This window comes from Corvus moneduloides, chromosome 2 (assembly GCF_009650955.1).
Source record: "Corvus moneduloides isolate bCorMon1 chromosome 2, bCorMon1.pri, whole genome shotgun sequence".
NCBI lineage: Eukaryota > Metazoa > Chordata > Aves > Passeriformes > Corvidae > Corvus > Corvus moneduloides.
In genome coordinates this window covers 59,171,328-59,192,983 of record NC_045477.1, presented here as the reverse complement: position 1 = coordinate 59,192,983, position 21,656 = coordinate 59,171,328, and the positions used below count along the sequence as shown (strand labels likewise).

At 38.9% G+C, this 21,656-nt stretch overlaps 1 long non-coding RNA gene across 1 annotated transcript in view; it reads right to left on the bottom strand.

Moving 5' to 3' along the window:
* LOC116439824 overlaps positions 1 to 3,775 on the bottom strand; it is a 28,610-nt gene extending 24,835 nt beyond the window's left edge. The window contains exon 1 of the long non-coding RNA XR_004238291.1: positions 3,657 to 3,775. This is a non-coding gene — a long non-coding RNA (uncharacterized LOC116439824). The remainder of the gene's footprint in view (positions 1 to 3,656) is intronic.
* Positions 3,776 to 21,656: the final 17,881 nt, after the last annotated feature.

Sequence of the window (21,656 nt, the reverse complement as noted above, 5' to 3'; positions counted from 1 at the left end):
GCAGCTGACTCAGACAGGCCTTTATAGTATTGATTGCAGGTAATGTTTGCTTTATGTACTGTTCAGTACGATAATCCTAGATATATTGAAAGTGGGATCAGGGATCAGCATAAAATGATGTGACAATGTTTAGAAAAAGGATATACCCCTACCAGATCTTTGTAATTACAATACAGGGAAGTTTGATGATGCCATTACTATATTAATTCAATCTCTATATATGTTAAAGTTAAAAGCAGCAACAGGATCATCGTTTTTAACAGGAAAGACTTATATTTGGATCATAAGAAGTTTCTTTGGTAAAGATCACCAAGATTTCTCATTGATTTGTTTAGACAGATGTCTCGAGTAGTTCAGAACTGTTCCACTGGTTCATATATAATGAGGTCCATAGCATCAATTATGTATGTAATTTCATTGGAAGAAACATTCTTTTGCAGCTATATGCAGTATGCTACATTTATTCACACAACAAAAAATGCCACTTTTAAATCTATCAACATATATCACTACCATAGCTGAATTCTGCACTGTGAGAACCTTAAACTCCAGCATAAATCTGCACTTTTTCCGTCAGCGCCTGGTCTCTTTCATACTGGCAACATTCCTGATGTACCTATCTGTGCTCAAGTTGTAGATAGTATAAATTACCAGCTGTCAATATATGGTGGAAGTATTTTATTTTCCTCCAAGATTATGCTTAGAGCAAGGACTCGGTGTTAAAAAGAAAAGATTGCAATAAGGCAGAAAAGTTGAATTCTCAGGAGGCAGAAAACCAACAATATGTTTATAAAAAACTGATGCCTATACTCCCCATCAGAGCTGGAACAGAAACGTCCCAGTTCCTTCCTCCAGTGTGCACAGCTGGGTCCCTACACAAAAATTTAGTACCTGGTCCATGAACAAAGTGGGACAGTCGCAGCTTCCCTTGCTGTGAGCCTGCCAGTGGACAAAGCAATAATAGATGGCAATTCTCTGTTAGAGCTATTAAATAAGCTAATACAGCTGGAAAAATGCACAATAGCATGTATAACATTTACAGAGTTGGTTTTAGTATAAGATTACTCAACTATTCTGGGATTTATAGCTGTTGAACTACAAATATTCCCCACTGTGGACAGAGTTGTGTCAATATACCAATTCATTTGGGAGGTTTTAAAATCATTAGGGAAGGTTTGCAAATGATATACCCTCAAGATTTGCTGTGTTTTACCACTGTGATTTACAACTTGAGATGCTTTAGCATAGGATAATCCAAATGCTGTTCAAAGCTCAATCACTTGAAATTAACTAGCCTGTTAATTCCTGACTGATCTATGTCTAACCTCTTTGCACTGCCCAGGATGGTTTATCTTCAGGATCAAGAAATACAGGCTGAAATCCTATAGTTATAGGAACAAAATACTAGTGTGGCTGCTAAATAAAATGAAAAAGAAAAGAAAAGAAAAGGTGCCTTAATTACAAAGCTCTAAGCTGTGCAGTGAAATCATGGAGCTATTCACAGTAAAATAAAACTACTTTTTAGTGGTATTCTTACAAGCAAAACTCCAGTGTCCAAGTGAGAGAATGAAATGTATATTTTCTGAGTTCAAATACATTGAAATGATTGATTGTGATATAGTCTGATGTTTGGTTTTATTTCTGCTTAGTCTCAGTAATTTTTTAACCCCCAATCTTCCTGTTAAAAAACCTTTATGTGACTGATTTTCCTGTGCAAGTTCCAAAAGTTGTTCAAAATTCAGGTTATGACTGCATGTATTTTGATTACCATTTCAGCATTTGGGAGGGAGTGCAAACCAAGCACAACAGGTTACAAATGGTATTTTATGAAGGGGGTCTTTTCTCTGCCAGCAGCTCTGGCCAATAGTCTTGCTTCCACACTGATGCAAGTTTTGGTGTGGTTTTCAGCTTCTGATGTCATTCATGCTCCATCTGAACATTGCTGTGCTATTCCTGCCAGGGAATGCCTGTTGAACACTTGCTGTGTTGTCACAAATGTCCATGATAGAGTATGAAAAATTGAATAAATACTCAATATGAAACAGTGACTAAAAAAAAAAAAAGGTCACCAAACCCCTAAAGAATGTATGTTAAACCTTGGGCCATACTAAATTAATTGTGTTGCTGTCCCATTGGATCTTGTCACCTTTAGCAGCCCAGTAACACAGCATCAGCAGTGGATTGAACTCACTTCAGGGTGTCTCACACCCTGGAAATGGGAGGTTTATTTAGGGTCTAGGTGCACATGTGCCAGTCACAGTCCTTGGGCTGCAATCATCTGCATATTTGATGCCTGTGGGGATGTTGGAATGGTGTCAGCAGCTGCACTGTAGATGCACACAAGCTCTGAGCTCATCTTTTCTCCCAAGTCTCTGAGGAAGAAGAAGAAGAAAGAGCTTGATTTCAGGTTTCTGTCGTGCTACCTGTACCTGAATGACCAAACCCACCTGCAATACAGGATCAGAAAATGCAGGATGAAATGCTGTACTGATGGAACAAGAAGCAGTGGGAGTGTTATACCCTATTTCTTCTTTTGGGAAAGACAGCTATACACACACTGGCTGTTCAATCTGGCGCTAAGCCCCAGGCCCCCAGGGAAGACAACCAGTTTATCAGTGCCTCAATCACTATTCCAATTTGCCATGCAGAAGCTCTCTCAGAGCTGCTGTCTGACAGCTCCTTCATGGTGGTTCTGTGCAAGCTCCAACCAGGAACACTGTAATTGCTACAGGAGACCAGAGCTTTGCCTTGATCACTCCTTTCTTCCAAACTACCCACTGTATTGTGATAAGGCAGCACAGAGATGCAGTGGTGTCTAGAAAATCCCTGTATTTGAGGAGAAAGGAGATTCCTTGCATCCCTTGCAAGGGACATTTCACAGAGGACCTGGCACTCACAGGCAGCAGTCCCCTTACACATCAGGGAATCTGGTCTTTCCCATCAGTTCACTTGCCAAGTTCCTTTCTATGCTTTGAAAGGATATTTTTTGTTTAAATGGGTAATCGAACAAGTGTATTTGCCATCCCCTCCTCTCTTCAAATGCTTGTTGCTTCGGAAAATGTATTTTATCACAAGCTACAGGGTATAATTTGGTGGGATACCCCAAGCTAATCTATTGGCAGCGTATCAGTGAAGTGTACTTAAAATTAGGCTCCACTATGAAATGCCACGTGTTGATTAAGCACTGCCAGCACACTTGCCACTGCCTTGAACACAAACAAAGCCAATCTCTGCCCCAAATTTGTTACAGAAAGGGCATTCCAGAATCAATCCCTGTATGACTGGTACTACTTTGCTGCAATCTGCAGTATGCCAAAGAAGGTGTATGCTGTGCACTACTGATTGGGGGTGGGGGGGGGGGGGGGGTGTTGTGCTCCACATTTCTCACCCAGAAACTTATCAACCCTACAGTATCTCTAACGAAGCTGCAAAGGGGGCTGCAGGCAGAGAGGCAGGCAGTGACTGAACACTGCATTCCCGGTCACACACACGCCAGATGTAATACGCTGGGACAGTGGTGAGAGATCATACAGACACCTTCTCCCTTCATCCCTTCTCCTAACACCACCACTTACAAGAACCTTTTATTTCTCTACATCGAGCAATTTCCTCCTAGGTTTGTGAGTGGGAGCCATGAACGCCGCCCAGCACCGTACCTGAAGGGGTCTTCTTGCCTCCATCACCATTTTTCACGCTGGCCATTTCTCCTGCTTGTTTTTACACCACTCTCCGCCCCGGCTGCAGCGACCCCGAGCCAAGCCCCGGTCTCGGCCCACGCCCGTCTCCATTCCACTCCCCATCCCGATCCCCAGCCCCACCGCCGGCCCCGGCGCGGCTCGGGGCGATCTGCGGGCGGGCTCTGCCACCTCGTGGCTGTTAGGGGAAAAAAACCAACCCGCTGCTCGCGTTACAAATTAAAATCTCCTCTCTCATAAATATCAACTTGTTAAACTCTGACTTCAGTTTTAAAAGGCAGAAAATTAAAATGTATACCTCTGTCTCAAAAATTCGGTAATTAGACATAATCCACAGGTGTTATTTTAATGATGCCAGCTCTTCAGACGCACGGGCTGAGCAAACGCAGTGTGTTGTTAACTAATTATGTTGTCTTAATTTGCCAATTTAAAAAACTTAAATGTCCTGAACAAATAAAATCATTATCTCGGGTTTCTTCACCGTACCTGCTGCCTGGCATCATCTGATGCCTGGCAGTCTGGGTTTGGCTGCATGGAGCAGCATTTGGAGGGTTCTGGGAGGCTCCAGCAGCCCTCCGGCACCAGACAGCAACTGGGTTTGTAAACCAGGGATGCTCACACCATCCTCACTAACAATATCTGATAGAGGCTTTGAAAGTCAGCTTGTCTCCCTCTATTACCTTTCCAACGCGTATCTTAATTGACCCGGGAGAAAGCGTCGCTCAGGCAGCGTCTCCTATTGAACGGAGCTGAGCCGATTCCCCCACCCTCCCTGCTTTAAGACAGCAAGCAGGCATGGGTGGCATCTTCTCTTTCAAGGAAACATTTTGCATCTCTCAGTGCCACTGTGGCCAATGAGAAACTTCCATCTAACTTTTTCCTCTCGAAAATGTAAAGTAAGAAAACAAAATCTATGCATCATTTAAAGATGCCCCAGGATAGCTTTGAATTATGCAATCCACAGTTATGTGAGCTGCTGTTTAAGGGATTCTTTGGCTCTTTTGTGACACTGATCAATCCCCTCTTGGTTTTATTTAAAAGACCCAGTCACTGAAGCATTCAAACCACATTATTCACATCTTTCATTCACATGCCTGGAAAATAATGCAAATAAACACATAAGGAAGAATGAAATATATGCTAACTAGCTACACTTTTCACAGGTTGGCCCCTCTGTAGAAATCATTCTGAGAGAAAATAATGGGAGAATCAAAACCAGCTTTCAGTCTATTTTAATCCAGGTTCAGGTCATTGGCCTTGTCATTCAAAGGGTTTGTTCCTAAGGTGCAATCAAATTGCACAGGTTGAGGCTGTTGTGCAGAAAGGTCTGTTGCTCTGTGAAAGGCATTCCCTTGGCCTGTGTCTGAGCGCTCCACAGGCTGTTCTAAATTACCCTGGCCTTTAACATCACAAGGTGCCCAGAAAAGAGATCAAGCACCTGTTTAACAGAGCATATCAGCCACTACACCATTTCCTCTCTCATATCTCTGCTTACCAGTGGCCAGCAGCAGGATCCAGGAGTGGTGTGGAATGCCAAGACCAACTCTGTGTGATAAAGGTGTGCCTGGCCCTCTGGGGGCTAATTATCTGGGTACAATTTAAAGTAATCCCCAGAGAATCTGCTCCCAACTATGCTGTGTGTCAAGGACTGACAGAGCAATTTTCAAACATCCACAGCTGGGGTACTTATACAGGAAGATTTCAGAGCCATATTAAATTACCTGCCTTGAAAATCCTGGTGGTGAATACAGACTTGGGTTATTGATTTTGGAGGACTCCAAACACAAATTCTACAGCCCGCCTTCAGTTAGCCTCCTCCCCTGGGATCAGACATGGAAAATGATGCTGTCAACCTGCTGCCCACCATTTCCAGAAGCAGGTTTAGCCCTTTGTCTCCCTCCTCTCCCAGCAGCAATCTGACTTTTCCATAGCTCATCCTGCAAGGTTATTTACCAATGTTGGAAGGACAACTGGGAAAAATTCCTAAGAGGGGGACTATGTCCTAAAATCCAGATTCAGCTCCCCACGCAGCAAATTTTAACCATCCCAAAAAGACAAATGCCCTCTCACAAACATAACCAAGGCAAATATATGGCAGTGTACCCTAGAGGATGCTGTCCTGGACTGATATTCTGTGGACCTGGACTGCAGCCTTGTTCTGCCTCTGGCTTACTTTGTATGCATTTTCTCCACCTTGCAGTCAATTTTACAGTAGCTTCTAGCTCAGGCACTTAGGCATTTGAACTGCCAAATGAGGTTTTGAAAGGTGTGCTCACATTTGCATATATTTTCCAACAACACGTCTTTATTTATGCCTCTCCCTAGTAGTAAATTTTAATCCTGCTAACAGCAGGAATAAATGTAGTGGGCAGAATAAAGTAGACTCTAGGAGCCTAACTTTTTTTCTTATTCTTTTCAGACAATATATAGCCTTTCAAGCTTGCCTTTAAAGGACAAAAAAACCTAAAAACCTCTACATTGAAAAAGGCTTGCTTTTTTTTTTTTTTTTTTTTTTTTTTGCTAAGCCATAGACAAACTTATGTCCCCCTGTAGAAAGGGAAAAGGAGATTGAAACAGCCTTAAGACAACTGAAGTATCTTTTATTTCCTATACTATTTAACAGTGGTTGCTATTACTTTCAGAATCTAGTATTTTGCAGGTAATAAAAAGAGTGAAAAATCAATCAAAACAACAGAGCTCATTCCTAGAGGACAAAAAATCTTCAATATATAACTGACTGCCAGAAAGCAAGTGTTAAAACATCCTGCGCCAGGTAGAAGTGCTGCAATAAGGAATGGAGACAAAGCACAGAACCATAAAAGAGACAGCTCACATTTTAATTGAAGAACTGAACAGCGGCTGACAAGGCACTGTGCTCTGTTTCCGGGGACGCTTTCAAAAGGCCGAGCTGCAATGCATAACACCCAATTCAGGCTGCAACGCTCCTGAGAGGGTTCAGGGACACAAACTGCTTTTATTATTGTTAGTTAGGCATCAGCAAACCACTGGAAGTGAAAATCAGGCTTTCCCCACTAGGCACGCTTGGGAAGCTGACACAGAAATCTTACGGGAAAAGGTGGAGAAAGGAAAAATAAGCAGGAGGTTTTACAGAGTCTTAGTGAGAAATTATTGTCATTGCTTCTCAAAGAGAATGAGGCTGTCTTTAAAGCCTCAATTCTAATGCCATTAAAGTCGGTGGAAGTTTTAGAGGTACTTGAATAGCAGAGGGATTTTTTTCCCTTCTTCAGTTTTCTTTGCACATCCAATTAATACAAAAAGAAATTGACTGATTCACCTATTGTTCAGGTCTCGCTTGCCTTGTCGTATGTAAAGCTTGCTCCTAAGGTCTGCAGAGCCATAAAGCATCTATCACACTTCTGAGCACTCCATAAATAAGTAGTATTAACTGTAATGAGAATACTAATGAAATTTTTAGGTTTTTGATTGAAAAATCTCCTTTCTTGAGTTGTATTTTTAAGGAAAATTAAAGGGATGATTTGTAGCACCTGATGTCACAAAACCTCTGAAGCTAATATATTGGTTGCCAAGCCACAATATTATGGAAACATTGATATTTTATATGTGGTGCAGTCTTGTTATTTGAGAGGTATTCCACTGCCAATTAGAGATCCAATAGCTGCCACTGGCTAGGCAAAATTTATTAAAAAACAAAAAAGAGAGAAAATATGTGAAAAGGAGAAAGGTAGCACACAGTCAGAGATACTTTCAACTTGATTCAGAAGAGCATAGAGGGGATCCAGCAGGGATCATGCTGCTGACAGAGGAGGCTAACAGAGGGGGGGAAGGCAGAGAGCTAAAAGAGCTGCTGATCCCAAATGCTACATTCAAACTGAAAACAGGAATTACCATGTGGCATATCTAATAAATGAGGATCAGAGGATTAAAACATCACATCTAAGGCTCTACAAAGAATTGCACTGGATGGAATTAACGCCAGTGCTTCTGATTCCTCTTGGTGCTCTGCTGTATGTGTGTCTCATGTAGCAAAGAAAAGGGTTAAATGAAACCATAGAAGCAAGTGACTTCAGCAGATGTCTGACCTACTGCAGAGATTGCTGTGGAGATCTGCCATGGGAAACTGTATCAGGGCACACAGATGAGGCTAATTGCTCCATGAGGGACAGAAGCTAGAAAATACACACACATTACCAAAAAAATAAAAAAAAATTATTGCTTTTTCATATTCTAAATTTGGACAGACCCAAGGGCCAGAGTTTTCCCAGGAAGAAGGAAAGGGAGTCTGTAGAAAATCCTTTTGCCTTGCATTTGTTTGAACTCTGATTTCAAGAAGCTTTTTGCCTCTCTTTGAATTCAGGCTGCATTAACAAGCACTTTGACTAGCATTTAGGCAGGTAGCCAGTAGGGATCCTGACATATTTAGTGTCCCTTGTTCCTTATGTACTTCTCACTTCTTAAACATAAGCCTATGAAACCAGGTGTGTAAATATTTTGTGCAATAAGCCCTGTAAGGTCTTATTATCTCCGCCTTCCATTGCAGAGCCTCTTCATTTCATGATGATGCTGTGGTTTTGGATTATATCATAGTGGAAAAGTCTTTGGAGCAGAGACACCTTTGCTATGTGTTGCTAGGCTCCCCAGCACAGTGGATCTGTAATTCCACTGCTATCTCTATTTTTGTATTTTTGGGACAGCTTTCGGCATACACGTGTTGACAGGTGCTGCTTTTGTCTTCCACCCTGTTGAGTCATAACCATAAAAGAGTTACTCAGCTCTAAAGCAGCTGGATGCTGATGGGAACCCATGTTTTCACAAAGTGTTTTTGGAGCACAGGTTTAAATTATGAGTTTAATAACATATAATGGCATAGAACTTCTGTTAGTTAAACAACACAGGAGAGGAATTAAATGTATCCTTCTCAATCAGCCCTACAGCAGCAGAAAGCAGTTTATATTCAAGTTTTAAACAACCTACAGAAATTATCAGGAGATTCTATTAGACTTGGTCAGGGAAAGCTTTGGCACTTGATAAAAAGTTATCAAAGCCAAACTAAACTGATTTAATATTATTACAGTTCTTTCTCTAAAACATATGTTGTTTAACAACTTCTGATGCCAAATTTTACAAAAACAAGCCACTTTTATTTTCATGAAAACATGAAAAATTTCATTGCCACATTTTTCTGTGAAAATTTTCACTTTGATAGAAAAGCAGCTTTTAGTTCAATGAATATTGTGAATGCCTCAAAACAGATGTTTGCTGATAAATTAATCTCTATATCTGAATAACCCTTCTGTAAAGTTGTTGATATAACAATTAAAATAAATAAAATCCTATTATAAACTGTTCATACATGGACGATCCTTCCTCTAGTACAATCTGCATATTGTTTTAAAAGATTTACCAGTAAAGAGGGTGGGTGAGATAAAGCAGCCTTCACTGTCATTGTTTTCCATTATTTCCCTTTAAGATTGAATGAGCATGTTCCTTCCATGCCAGTGCAAAAGTTTCCTGTCGCCAGTCTCTTGATAGCGTCCATACTGTCAGTTCAGTGACTTTAACACTGATTTTGTGGTTGCTTCATTTCTGGGAATACCTCTATTCAGTAAAGCTTCTAGGACTGTGACTACAAGAAACAAATACATTACTATAAAATTACCAGTAAATAATTAAAACTAAACCTGTACTTAATACAACTAGAATACCGTCTTCTGAATACGTCTATAAGCCACAGTTAAGAAAAAGATGTTTCTCATAAACATCATGCAAAGGAAAGTAAGAAACTATTTAAATGTCCAAGTTCTCTACTGGAACTATGTGTGTATGGGATTACAGCTGTGTAAAATTATTCACAGGTGTAAATTTTATTCAGGTTGAAGCTTCATATTATTCTTGATCATGTCTCATTCTTTCTTTCATTTAGAAATCTCTTTATGAAACTCATTTCAATGATCAATCTTTTTATTATAAAAATTAAAGTATTTGTTGTAGTATTAATTAATTTTTCCCTGCTGTAATTATTAGAACTGAGCAAATAATTCACAATGAATAATTCATCTGCTGAATGTGAGCTCATTTTCTGCTTGCTGAATAACTGGTAGCAAACCTACTTTCCAGTTTATTTGTTAATCAAAATCATCTGATCATTTTGGTAAATATTTTTTTTCATGGATTGAGCCTGAACATTTCCCTTTGAGCTTTTGATACACAGTGCTTGGTGCCTGATCTGCATTGGTACATCATAATTGGTTTGGTGAAGCATGTGACTTTATTTAATTTTCTCAGTTTGGTGAGTATTACACTCTGGTCATGAGTACATCTGTATGTGAATTTAAGTATTGTTTTCCTTCCAGTAGAACTCAATTATTAAAATGTCTTTGGGGGAAAGACTAACTAAAGGAAATGTGAATATGTGAATCTATCAAATGCTGAGCCAGCATTTCCAACAATTTCCTTATATTTTGTACTCAGTTTTAAGCAACTATCCTGTTATTGAAACTGAAAATCAGTAGTATCAAATTCTGCAGCCATATTTTCTGACCTCCAGTTAAAATGTAAAGTGTTTCCATGTTGTGGTGGATATTAGGGAACACTTTGTGTGTCAGAGAAGTCCTTGGTTGTCATAATTAAAGAAATTGTGCAAATTATGACTAGTACATCTCTAAAGACTTATTGCCTAAATAGGAGAAACTGAATAAAATTTCACCCGAAGTGACCACATAGGAAAAATATTAAGAGGTGAATTCTACTTAAAGCAATCTATTCCTGACTGAAAGCCAATGGGCTTGAAGCCCTGTAGGTACTTTCGAATATCCTTATTTTTCAGTTATGGTTTTAAGGTGACACTCCTTACCTGAACAATGAACCTGATGAACCTTGCCTGTACAGTAGTGGAGGTCCATCTCCTGTGTACCTGTAGGTATGAAAAATATCACCCTTCCAACATATGCACCATCCTCAGCCACACCCTGCTGCCCAGAATAGCTGGGTGGCTGATAGATGAGGAGACATTTCTTCTCCTCCCCTCGCTGCATCTTTTCTCCTTTTATGTGTTTTATTGTTTTTTCTTTTCTTGAAAGACACATTACAGAAATATTGTCTGTGCCCACAGAATTCAGAGACACTATGTGAAATTGTCCAAAGGAAATTTTCTTCACTGTTGCATAACAGGAAAGGATTTTATTACATTAATTCAAGAAAATATTTTAACAAGCAGAGTTATAAGCTCTTCACAGGAAAAGGCAGAGGATATTGGTCTAATGGGCAATGTGTAGCAGAGTTCTGCCTACTTGATTCCACAAGAAAAACTGTTGTTATGCTTGTTAACTGGATTAATGAGTTTTTCTTGATTGGCATAGGGTTCTGGTAATGCAAGAATTAAAAAAGAAGTTGAAATTAACATTACCATTGCTTTAATGCAATTGAAACAATTGCCTTCTCATTCTCCCAATAACCTCTGAATATTAGCTTTAATAAAATAAGATTCCAAAATTTTAAATAGTGTTGTATTACATTCTCAGTTTAATAAAATAACTTGGCATATAACGGTACAGAAACAAGGGAGTGAATATAACACCAGCAGGGTTTCTTGCTCATTAAAGAATTGACTTTTTAAACTCTCAAGCAGATAAATTTGCAGCTCCTGAGCAATAAAGCAAAATGGTACATTTTGTGCTTCAAGATTATTATTATTATTTCTCAATAATCTTAAGTCACATAATAGGACATTTTACACAGCTGAACATTTATTTCCCATTCTATTTTCTTCTCTTTATCCTCAGTTTTTTTGTTTTTCCATTACCCTAGAGTTTCTCGGAATCAATGCTCCGTAAAGCAAACCCTTCCATTGCCTTGTAACCTTCTGTGCTCTGAACAGGCAACAATAAAGCTGATGAAGATAGGACACTTATAATTCAAAGAAGTTTTAAGAATGATGTCTCAGTTGTGTCAGGCAGAAAACTTAGGTGGGCATTCTGGCATAAAATAAGTTTAATTAAAATGTTTGGAGTACACCTGTGCTACTGATGCCTACATTTGAGCCAAGAGCAAATGTTTCCTTCAGAGTCACTTCCAATGCACAACCCATGCCAACATAAGTTAGATATCAAACCACCAAAAGTCTTCCAGAAATGTTCATTTTTGTACATTTACTTTTAAGGTAGTCTCTATGACTCGCTCAAATGTAGGATTTTGTATAGTAGATTTCTAAAATAAGGTGTCATAAAACAAGGTCCAGGTAGGTAAGTGTTGTGCTTTCTAGATCTCTAGTCATATTCTCAGGCATAAACTGACCATGGGCTTTTTTCTCAGGTTAAATTTCTAGGAACCACTGCTGTTTCTCCCTTATTCTGAAGCATGGGCAGTAATGCCAAGATGTAGCTATCCTGATGTCCCTAAAGAGCAAAACACTGAAAAAGGACTGTGGAATGTTATACCTATAATCTGGGTCTTTAATTAACATGGGGTTGTTGGAAGGCATTTTTGGATGACAGGTATAAAGATGTGTGAGCACGTGTTCTCTGGACCAGGCTTCAACAGTATAATTTCATTATTTGATATGACTGATAGTGAGTGGACTCAGTCACCCATATAGTCTTTTTCAGTCTTCAGGGTGTTGAACATGTGCTCTCCTAAAAATATTTTGCACTGAGTTATTCATTGCAAAATAATTTTTCAGAAGCTTATCTGTCAACTTTAAAGACCTTTTCTTATTTTAAATAAATTCACTGGTATACATACTCAGCATTTGCTTGGTCTGCCTTTAAAAGGAAGTCTGGAATACCATTTACAGGAGCACCTGATGCCTTTTCCTGGTCCTAAAATCAAGAGTCATACACGGTTAGAAGGGGAAAAGGGATTTTACCTTGGTATTTATTTTAAGGATCCTTAGGTGTACACGTCCAGGTCATATGCATCGAGATGCACCCCGCCGAGTCTCTGTGTCTCTGAGTCTCTGTGTCCCCCCCGCCCCCAACATTGGGTATAACATTATAGGCTTTACTAATTAGCATATCTATCAAAGATTCCCCAATGAGAGGCTCAAGTGAGCCCCCCCTCCCCAAGGAACCTTCCCCTGGATGGTTCTATCTTGGTTTACAGAATATGCTCTGGAGAGGACCTTGGGGTCTGGGGCACACTGATCCCTAACTATGAAGCTTCTAAAATGTTTAGTCTCCTAGCTTGACAAACAAGTCCAAGAATGCAGGCAAAAAGCACTAGGAATACAGAAGTTGTAAAAAGGTATAACAGGGGTATAAAAGAAAAGGCAAAATCTTCATGGCATCACACCCAGAATGGAAAATGACTGTCAAACTGTGAAAATTTTGGAGACTTTTCCTTTGACATGAACTTAGAACTTCTTTCTGTTTTTTCTTTGGTTTTTAGCACTTTACATCTTCAAAGTTCTTATAAGCATTTTGTGATCACATTTATTATTTCTATTTATGAAATATGACTGTCTCAAGGACTTACAAGACTGAAATTGGATTTTTTTTAGTTCACACATGGTTTTTCACTCATACAGAAAACAACATCTTCAAGCTTAAAATTTCCTTATATAGCCTCTTCTTCACTCCACTAGTACCTTAAAAAATCATATCAAGTTAAAACTAAGAGCTTTGAATTAACACTAGACATTGCTTTGATGTCTCTTTACATCAAAAGACAGATTTGGGAACATCTGAAACCAGCCATGGTTTCAGCTCAGCTTAGACAATCACTGTTGATTGGACAAAGTAGCATAACATTTCATAAATTTCACCAAAACACTACAGCAGCCCCATGAGAACCACGCAGTGCAGACTGGCACTGCCCCTCATGGAAGCACTTGCAGCTGGAAGGCAGGAAGTTTTTTTCTACTTCTCCTCAGCCCTGTGTGCATCAGAGCCTGATGAGCCTCCCTTATTACCAAAAAAGTACTCTTACAATCAGGCAATCCAATATTTCTAGGAATGAGCTCTCTTGCCAAAGCCCTGTAGCCAGCAGAAGTGGTTCAACCATTGCTGAAGCAAGAACTTCAACTGACTTCCATACCTCCAAGCTAAAATGTCATAACCCGCAAACTAAAGAACCAGGCTTTCACATTTATTTCCCTGTCTGTCAAAATGAATACTCAATTATTTACAAAAAGTGGAGCAGCTTCAGCAAGCAAGACTGAAATGCACCAATAGGCGTGCTAGAGAGATAGAAAATCTATATTTAAAATCACAGAGAGGGGGGAGTTGAACCTGCAGCTTGCACTTCCCAAAAGCTGCTGCAAACTTTAGGATTGAAGAGACAAGAAAAAGATGGCAAACAGAAGAATATAGCATGATAAATTCACTGTTGTGAACTAATTTCCCTTGTCAATTCAATACTTGCTCCAAAATTTCCTCTGCATTACTGTAGTGGCAAAAAAATTATCCAAAATTTTCTGGGGTCAACCAAGATATTCCCTTCAATCTAAAATGATTTTTAGTTTTGATTCTCAGGAGCTGGGAGAGAAGCAACCAAACAAATTTTCTTTTCAGGTTGACCCAAAATGCCTTTTTTTGTTGTTGTTTGAATGCTGAACCAAAAAAAATCAGTGATACATCTCTGTTTTGAAGGTCAACAAGATTCTGCAAGGCCACTAGAAAGAAACAAGGAGTGCTTCTAAGAAGCAAAGGATATTTTTCCATACATTTTGTGATTCAATCCCAGGAAAACAGCTGTGAGAATTATAAACTTGAGCAAGTAACTTATTCTCAAACTGCCAAGCTAAAGAAATGTAGAGAAGGTGACCTGTAGGATCCTTGTAGTCTAAATAGTTAAAGGTGTCATGGAGAAACACTAGCACCATGAACTTCTTCTACAACTAAACTTAAAGATGCTACACAGTTTGGAGTACTCACTACTTAATCTTAATTAGGAAAAGCTCATCTTCCTAACCAGTCTCATTATTAGCCCTAAAATAAGGTCGCTTTGGACCACCTCAGATCACCTAAGACTCTACCTGGAAGAAGGGACAAGAGAAGAATAGTACATGTATGGGGAATAGATGGCAGCTTCAGAGCCAAAGATAAGTGGGGGAAATAAAGTCCCAGCCCCTAGTCTTTCCTGACAGAGTATTTGCAGCCCAATAGGCTGATTCCAGAAATAAGAGGCTGAGATCCAACAAAGCACTGAGCTTGTCTACTGTAGTAATTTTGCTGTCAAAAGTAACTGGTTTGGGAGGATAAATATCCCCTCATATTATCTTCTTGCAGGTTCTTTTCCCTGGCCCACTAATACTGTTTCCTACAGAAGCTGAATTTCCCTCATATATTTCTCATTCAAGTCTTAATTTCTGCTGTACACAGCCAGGAATTGCAGCTGTCTCAGTAGGAAATGATTGTGAAGTCAATGGAGCAACAGTATTTACACCATATGGATATCCAACATGCAGACTGCAGTATCACACAAAAGACAAGCTATTCTACCCTGTCCCTAGCAAAATTTACAGGCATAATACAGATCTGAAGGATCCCAAAGGAAAATATTTAACATATGTCCCAGGACATTCATATAATTCCAAATTACTAAAGTTGCTGCTAAAGGTCCGTACAGATAAGGAGACCTGGCTAGCTGTTCCAGCCACTGGCTTCATTGAAACAGTCCAGGAAATGGCAATGCTATTATGTTATCAGATTTGGGGGCAAGGAGCAGATTAAGAAAATGGGCTGCAGCAGGAATGCAAATAACCCCATGGTGGCCTTTTTCAACATCCTTTATCCCTTTGTATTGGGAAAGCCCCATTTAGAGACATGAAATTTGGATGTCCCTGGAGGGAGCAACGGCTCTGCTCTTTCATGAGCCTGTGCCAGTCAAATGCAATCTGCCTTTCAGCGTGAGGCAGTGTTTTCACAGAGCTCAGCAGCAGCTCAGTGATTATTGAACTCGACGTGTTTCACATGCTTAGCCATGGGTTATTCCTGAGGCTCTCTGGAACTAAAAGTCTGGCCTCCCCAGGTCACTCTGGCTGTCAGATCAATCACACCAGTGTGCCTGCACCAGCAAAGGCAACCTAGGGACTGTCTCCTAGGGCTAGAAGGACAACATGCAGAGCACAAGAAAGGCACAAGAGTTACATGCCATGAGTGTATCCAGTTTGGAAAACCTCTAATACACCTAAACTTGTACAAACTTGGGGTATAAACAGGAAACCACACTGGGAAGCAACTACACATCTGCAGTGCATAATTCTTTCAAATGGATCCAGGAGCCAGCAGGAGGCTCAGTCAGTGATGAGCAGCTGTAATTCAGCTGGAAGAACTGACTTCCCTCTGCCCCCCACAAGCTCATAAAATGGCCATCCCAGAATTATGAAAGATAGACTTGAAGTGAACCTGACAGATCATCTTTCCACTCTGATCCAATTGCTATACTGTATCGCTTTTTTCCCACAGGTATTTTTCATATTTTGTTGGGGTTTCTGCAATTCCCAAGCTGGGGGCTCCAAATCTGCTCTAGACACTCAATTCCATTGTTTCTCGTCCCTTAAAGACAGAGTCCTTCCTATTGTGGAAATACCCTGTGTTGCCAGCAAAGTGCAGTCTTGGACATGGACACTGGATTATTCCTTTCCTCTTTATTGCAGCTTTGCATCCTTTGAGTTAAGATATCTTTCCTATGTAGAAGACCACTTAATCTCACTGAGCATTTTTGCACAACATTCCCAGGATACAGGTGTTCTGCAGATTACACAGGAACAAAGAAATACCAAAACTGTGAACTACTGGAAGCCCTTCTTCAAAATTCTCCTTTTCCTGGCACAAAAGAGTTGATAGTGATTAAGGTACACGAGCCAACCCTGCTGCTAATAGCAAAGTGGAATTTTATCCTTGTGTTCCTCATCTGGCTGAAAGGTCTTGGGTACAGAGGCTGCACTTGCTCTGCACTCCTGCCACACGCAGCTCACGGCTACCTGCCTGCAGTGGCAGCAGCACAAACAACAGCGAGTAGTTTGCGGGGACAGTAGGGTGAGAGGCAAGACCAAAAAAAAAAAATCATAATTAAGCAGTGATGAAAATTCCCTCTTAGAAACTGGTGGTATCCTATAGGGGTATCACAAGGACATTTGTGACAGAGTAAGGATCACTACTTTAATTATTTTCAGTACTCCGCCCCTACCAGTTCAATCCTCTGCAATTGTCAAGGAAATGAAAAAGTTAAACAGCAAAGCCATACATTTCCTAAAAAGATAAAACTGAAATATTCAGAATATACCTACGTGAATGAGAAATTTGTGGCTTTTATTGTTTTAGAATGACTTGAAGTACAGCTTATAATGAATCAAAGTAACCACTTTATTTTTCCTCTTTATAATCTCTTCTCCCCTTTGTGATATATTGCAGAGACAGAATGGGTAATTTTATTTATTTATTTATTTATTTATTTTCTTTTTTATTTTTAATGAACTGACTGGTCTTACAGCTAATTTCTTGGCAGGTATTTTTTTTCCTCCTTCTACTAACTGATTTAATTAGAATAAAAACTAAAGTCAATCCATGTTTCAAAAGATAAAACTTTTCCCTAGTGGGAGTGAGAGAAATTCCCAGCATCCTTCAACAGAACAGTTAATTTTCTATTGCCATAGTTTTGAAAAGCTTGCAGATCTGCAAATAAAAAAATGTAAACTGCATGTCAATATAGTGTTCCGTCCTGGTTTTTTATTCCTTGGTTAGTTTCACTTCAGCCATAAAACAGGAAAGTAAACAAACGAAATCATGAATCTAAAGACCAGTGTGTTATAAAGGAAGCACAGTAATCCAATTCAGTAGACATTACCTGTTCAGCAAATGTTTCACGGATAAACTCATTACCAGAGCTGCTCAGGGACATTCCCAATGAGCCATTTTCCATCAGAATACGCAGTACCTTCAAAACTCTTGTAAAATCAGGGCACTTTTCCCAAAATTTCATTTTGGAAATAAAAAAGAAAGGAAATTCTCCAGAGGGTTGAATTCCCTTTGACAGTGTATGCAGATCAAAGTATTTTATTTTTTTAGAAAATCTATCATAATTTGAATATTTTATTTGTGTATTACTATATTTTGTAGTGCAAAAATTGTCAACCTCAGAATTAAATGCCTCAATATTCTTGAAACAAACTGTTTCTAGCCACCTAAAACAACTTCAAAGTAAACTTCCTTCAGAGAATTTTAAAATCTTTTGTTTCAATTCTCATATAGAATGCAGACCAATTGTAAAACTTCAGAACACATCACATAGTGGCACTTCCTTTCAAATTCCACTTGCAGTGCTCAGGAATATGGTTTAGTAGTGGACATGGCAGTGTAAGGTTAACAGCTGGATCCAATGGTCATAGGAGTCTTTTCCAGCCTAAAAGATTCTATGATTCTAACTCTTCTACTCACTACGGGATATAAATCAAAACCCTCCTTGCACCACTTAACATCTATTTTTGTTCAGGAGAACGGTTTCCTCTGGAGGACAGTGTGAGAGCTGTCACATCCACTTCAAGATAGTGCAGGTCCAGTGAGCAGTTTTAGGAACTGATTTTTGAGGCGCTAAAAAAAGGCCTGAAATCCCAGATTCTGCCAATGTTCTGCTACAATTTCCTGTCTTGTTTTATGTAAAATCAGGATAATTTTTCATAAAGAATACAGCCAGGCTAAAAGGAAAAAAATTCAAAAATAACACAACCCAGCATTTCTTTAAATGGTGTTTTACACATTTACCTTGCTCCCATCAGTGTCTGTTTCCTAGGAGCCAACACTGCAAATCAAGTTTAGAAATGTGATTCTCATTTGAGTTTGAAGAAGATCCAGTAGTCAGAATCAGACCATACCAGTCAAAATACAAGCATCCTAATTCAATATGTGTTACTTGTGCCCTAATAATGCTTGTCATAAGGATGCATTAAATAAGCACATGTGGTGTTTCTTTGTTCTGTCTTTGCTACTGTCACTCCATTTTGAGGATAAAGTAGACTTTTATAGATTTGCTCAAGAGACTCCAAGCTTTTTTAAGCCTCAATCTTCATTACTTCTGTCTTCCCTATGGATTTTTCAAAACAAAGTCCCCACATTTCCCATCTGTTGCTTCAGGGAAAATCCACATTGAAAACTTTAAATAAGGTTCGCTTCTTTTTAGACAGCCATGATGCACGAAGCAAGTATTGTTTGGTTTCATATGAAGAAGAGAATATGGAAATAAACATAAATATTCTGGTTTCTGGAAAGGGCTGTTAGCAACCTCTGTAGACTGAGTGTAGCAAAGGTGTCTAATGTTGAGATAAGAAAATGAAAAATATTTCAATTAAAGAGAGCATTTACTTGAGAATACTTTGAGGACTACACAATCAGATGAAGCAATCTAAGTCTGGGATTGAGGAAACATTTTGCTAATGCAAATGAAAGAAAAAGGCATGACCAGGAAAAGATTATTCTTTTCAAAATAATGCACGAATTTCTTTTTTTGGTGCTTTAAAAACACACAAAATGTCTCTACCATGAGTTTTTTATAAAATTGATCAGAATTCACAGTCTGTACACAGCAGATTTCCCAAATCACATTTCACATGCTCTAAACACTAATTAAAATCTGCCATTTAAAACTGAGAGGTAAAGAAACTCTATATTGCAACATTTATTCTATTTTAAGATAATTTTGTGGGTTCCTCCCCTACAAAAAAAAAGTTATTCTGCTTTAAAAATGAATGCTTATTACTTAGCTGTTCTTTTTTATTTTAAAACATGACAATGTAACTCTTCATCTATATTCATACTCAACAGGTGTGGATATGTTCCCTGTAGATGTCTAGGGCTGATCATATTCTCCAGCACATAAGGCAGTTGAACACATACCACACAGACTTTGCCAAATTCTGTAAAACTGATCACTTCAAATCACAGACAGTTTAGGAAATATGTGCATATGTTTTTACTTCCAGACACAGCGGTAAATATCTTATTCCTCAGTCCATACATCAGCTTCCTGAAAAATCCTGCGTAAATTTCAGATTTTTATAAATATGCTTTCAAGTTCAAAGGTGTAACTTCCTGCATCTTTCACCTTATAACTTCTCTGGAGTACTGGTTCATTTACATGCATTCCCCAGCCTAGTCAGCTTTCCCATGGTATTGAATCTGACCTTGTCTCTGTGTGATCAGATCTGTGTCCAGATATGAAGTACTGAAACAAGATTTGGATGTAACTGCTGGAAAAAAAAACCAAACAGACAAAACAAAACACACCTCTCATATTTTATTTTAGCATAAATCATTGATACCATCCAGGTGGGTTTTTTTCTCTTGAATAAATCATAGAGTGATGAGCTGCATCATACACGTTGTAGGACATCCTTTTCAGGGTAGCTGGAAGTCTCTGTACATTGAGTTTGAAGTGGGCTAGTAAAAATAATGTGATTTTTTGCCTTTATCCTTTGAAACTTACTTTTGCCCCTTTGGTCCTTGTTCTTGTGTAGAGTTTCAAAGTATACTTCCATTCACATTCCCTCCAACAGCATTGTTGAATCAGATTTTTCTAACTCTTTTCCCTAGCATGAGCACTATTTTACCACTTCGCATTCCCTAATCCTAGCAACCTTGCTGCAGAAGATCTGTGATATCTTTCAGACAAGACAGGCAATATGTGTCAGGCATGTCGCCAGCTCTAGGTGACTCATCACATATGGTGGCACCAAATGAAACAGTTTTTTATAAAATTAATCAGAATTTGTAATCCATACACAACAGATTCCCCAAGTCACATTTCACATGCTCTAAACACTAATTACAATCTGCCATTCAAAGCTGAGATGCAAAGAAACTTTGTATTGCAACATTTGTGTTATTTGAAGAAGAGATTCTCAAAGGCAAAAGGGCTGTGATATGCTTGTCTCACTAACATGCAGGAGGTATTAGGTGCTGCCTGGATGAAAATTGCTTCTGAAAGTGAGGAGTTTTACTGTGTTTCATATTGCATCACGAATTTTTCATCATGTCATTGCAAAGCCATAACTCTGTTCAAGTTCATTCAAAAGGCCCATGAACTCTGGCAAACCTTTTGATAAATATCTGAGTTTTAAGGCAAATTTTATGTTATACCATCAACATTACCAACGGTTTTAATACACCTCAGTATGTTGAGTCTGTATGTGGCAGCATATGTAATCCAGGCAACTGCACAAATCATTGCAGCCATTCATTCAGGTCTGTGAGCCATTGTTATTAATGCAATAATTTTGTACCCTTTATTGGAATAATTTAGTACTATTATCACCAAAATGTACGTTTCTTCTGTTTTTCACTTTCATGCATTCATCAGTTCTAGTCACACAAAGATTATATTTTTTCTTTCCATTCCTCTTCTTCTCACCTCTTCTCTCCCTTAAATAAGTTGGAGAACTTCTTTCAGAAAAACAGTGATATAGACCGGCTCACCTCCATCTCTGGTCCTGACAAATATATTAAAAACTCTAAGCAATTACTGGGTTTGCATCTAGTTTTGGATGCACGACACTGCACACCACCCTTATCTCTCTTGTCAAAATTGAAGTCATTCTTCTAACCTCTTCTGCCCTTCATGCCCACATAGCACAAGTGTAATTAATTCTGTTAATTCTCTGATTACTTTTGAATTTTATATATATAAATATACATATATATATATATATATATGATCTATTCATGTGGATAGAGCTTATATAGGTATATAATTTATATTTGTTAAAATAAATATACTGGAAGAGAAAGACAAGAGGGAGCTTAGCATTGTCCTGTGTTGTTATTTATGATAAGTTACATGACAGCTGTGTGAACAGAGCTGATCATGAGAGAAAGGGCTGGCCCACAGAGCTCCCAGATTCCAGTTCAGGCCACCAGTGGGTTTCTAATATGCATCATGCCCACAGCATTAAATTGTCTGAGTGAAAGGAGAAAAATGCTGCTCCCCGCACAGAAGGAACAACCACATATAAGCAATAAAATCAGTTTACCCTCAAAGCAGAGTTCATAGCCA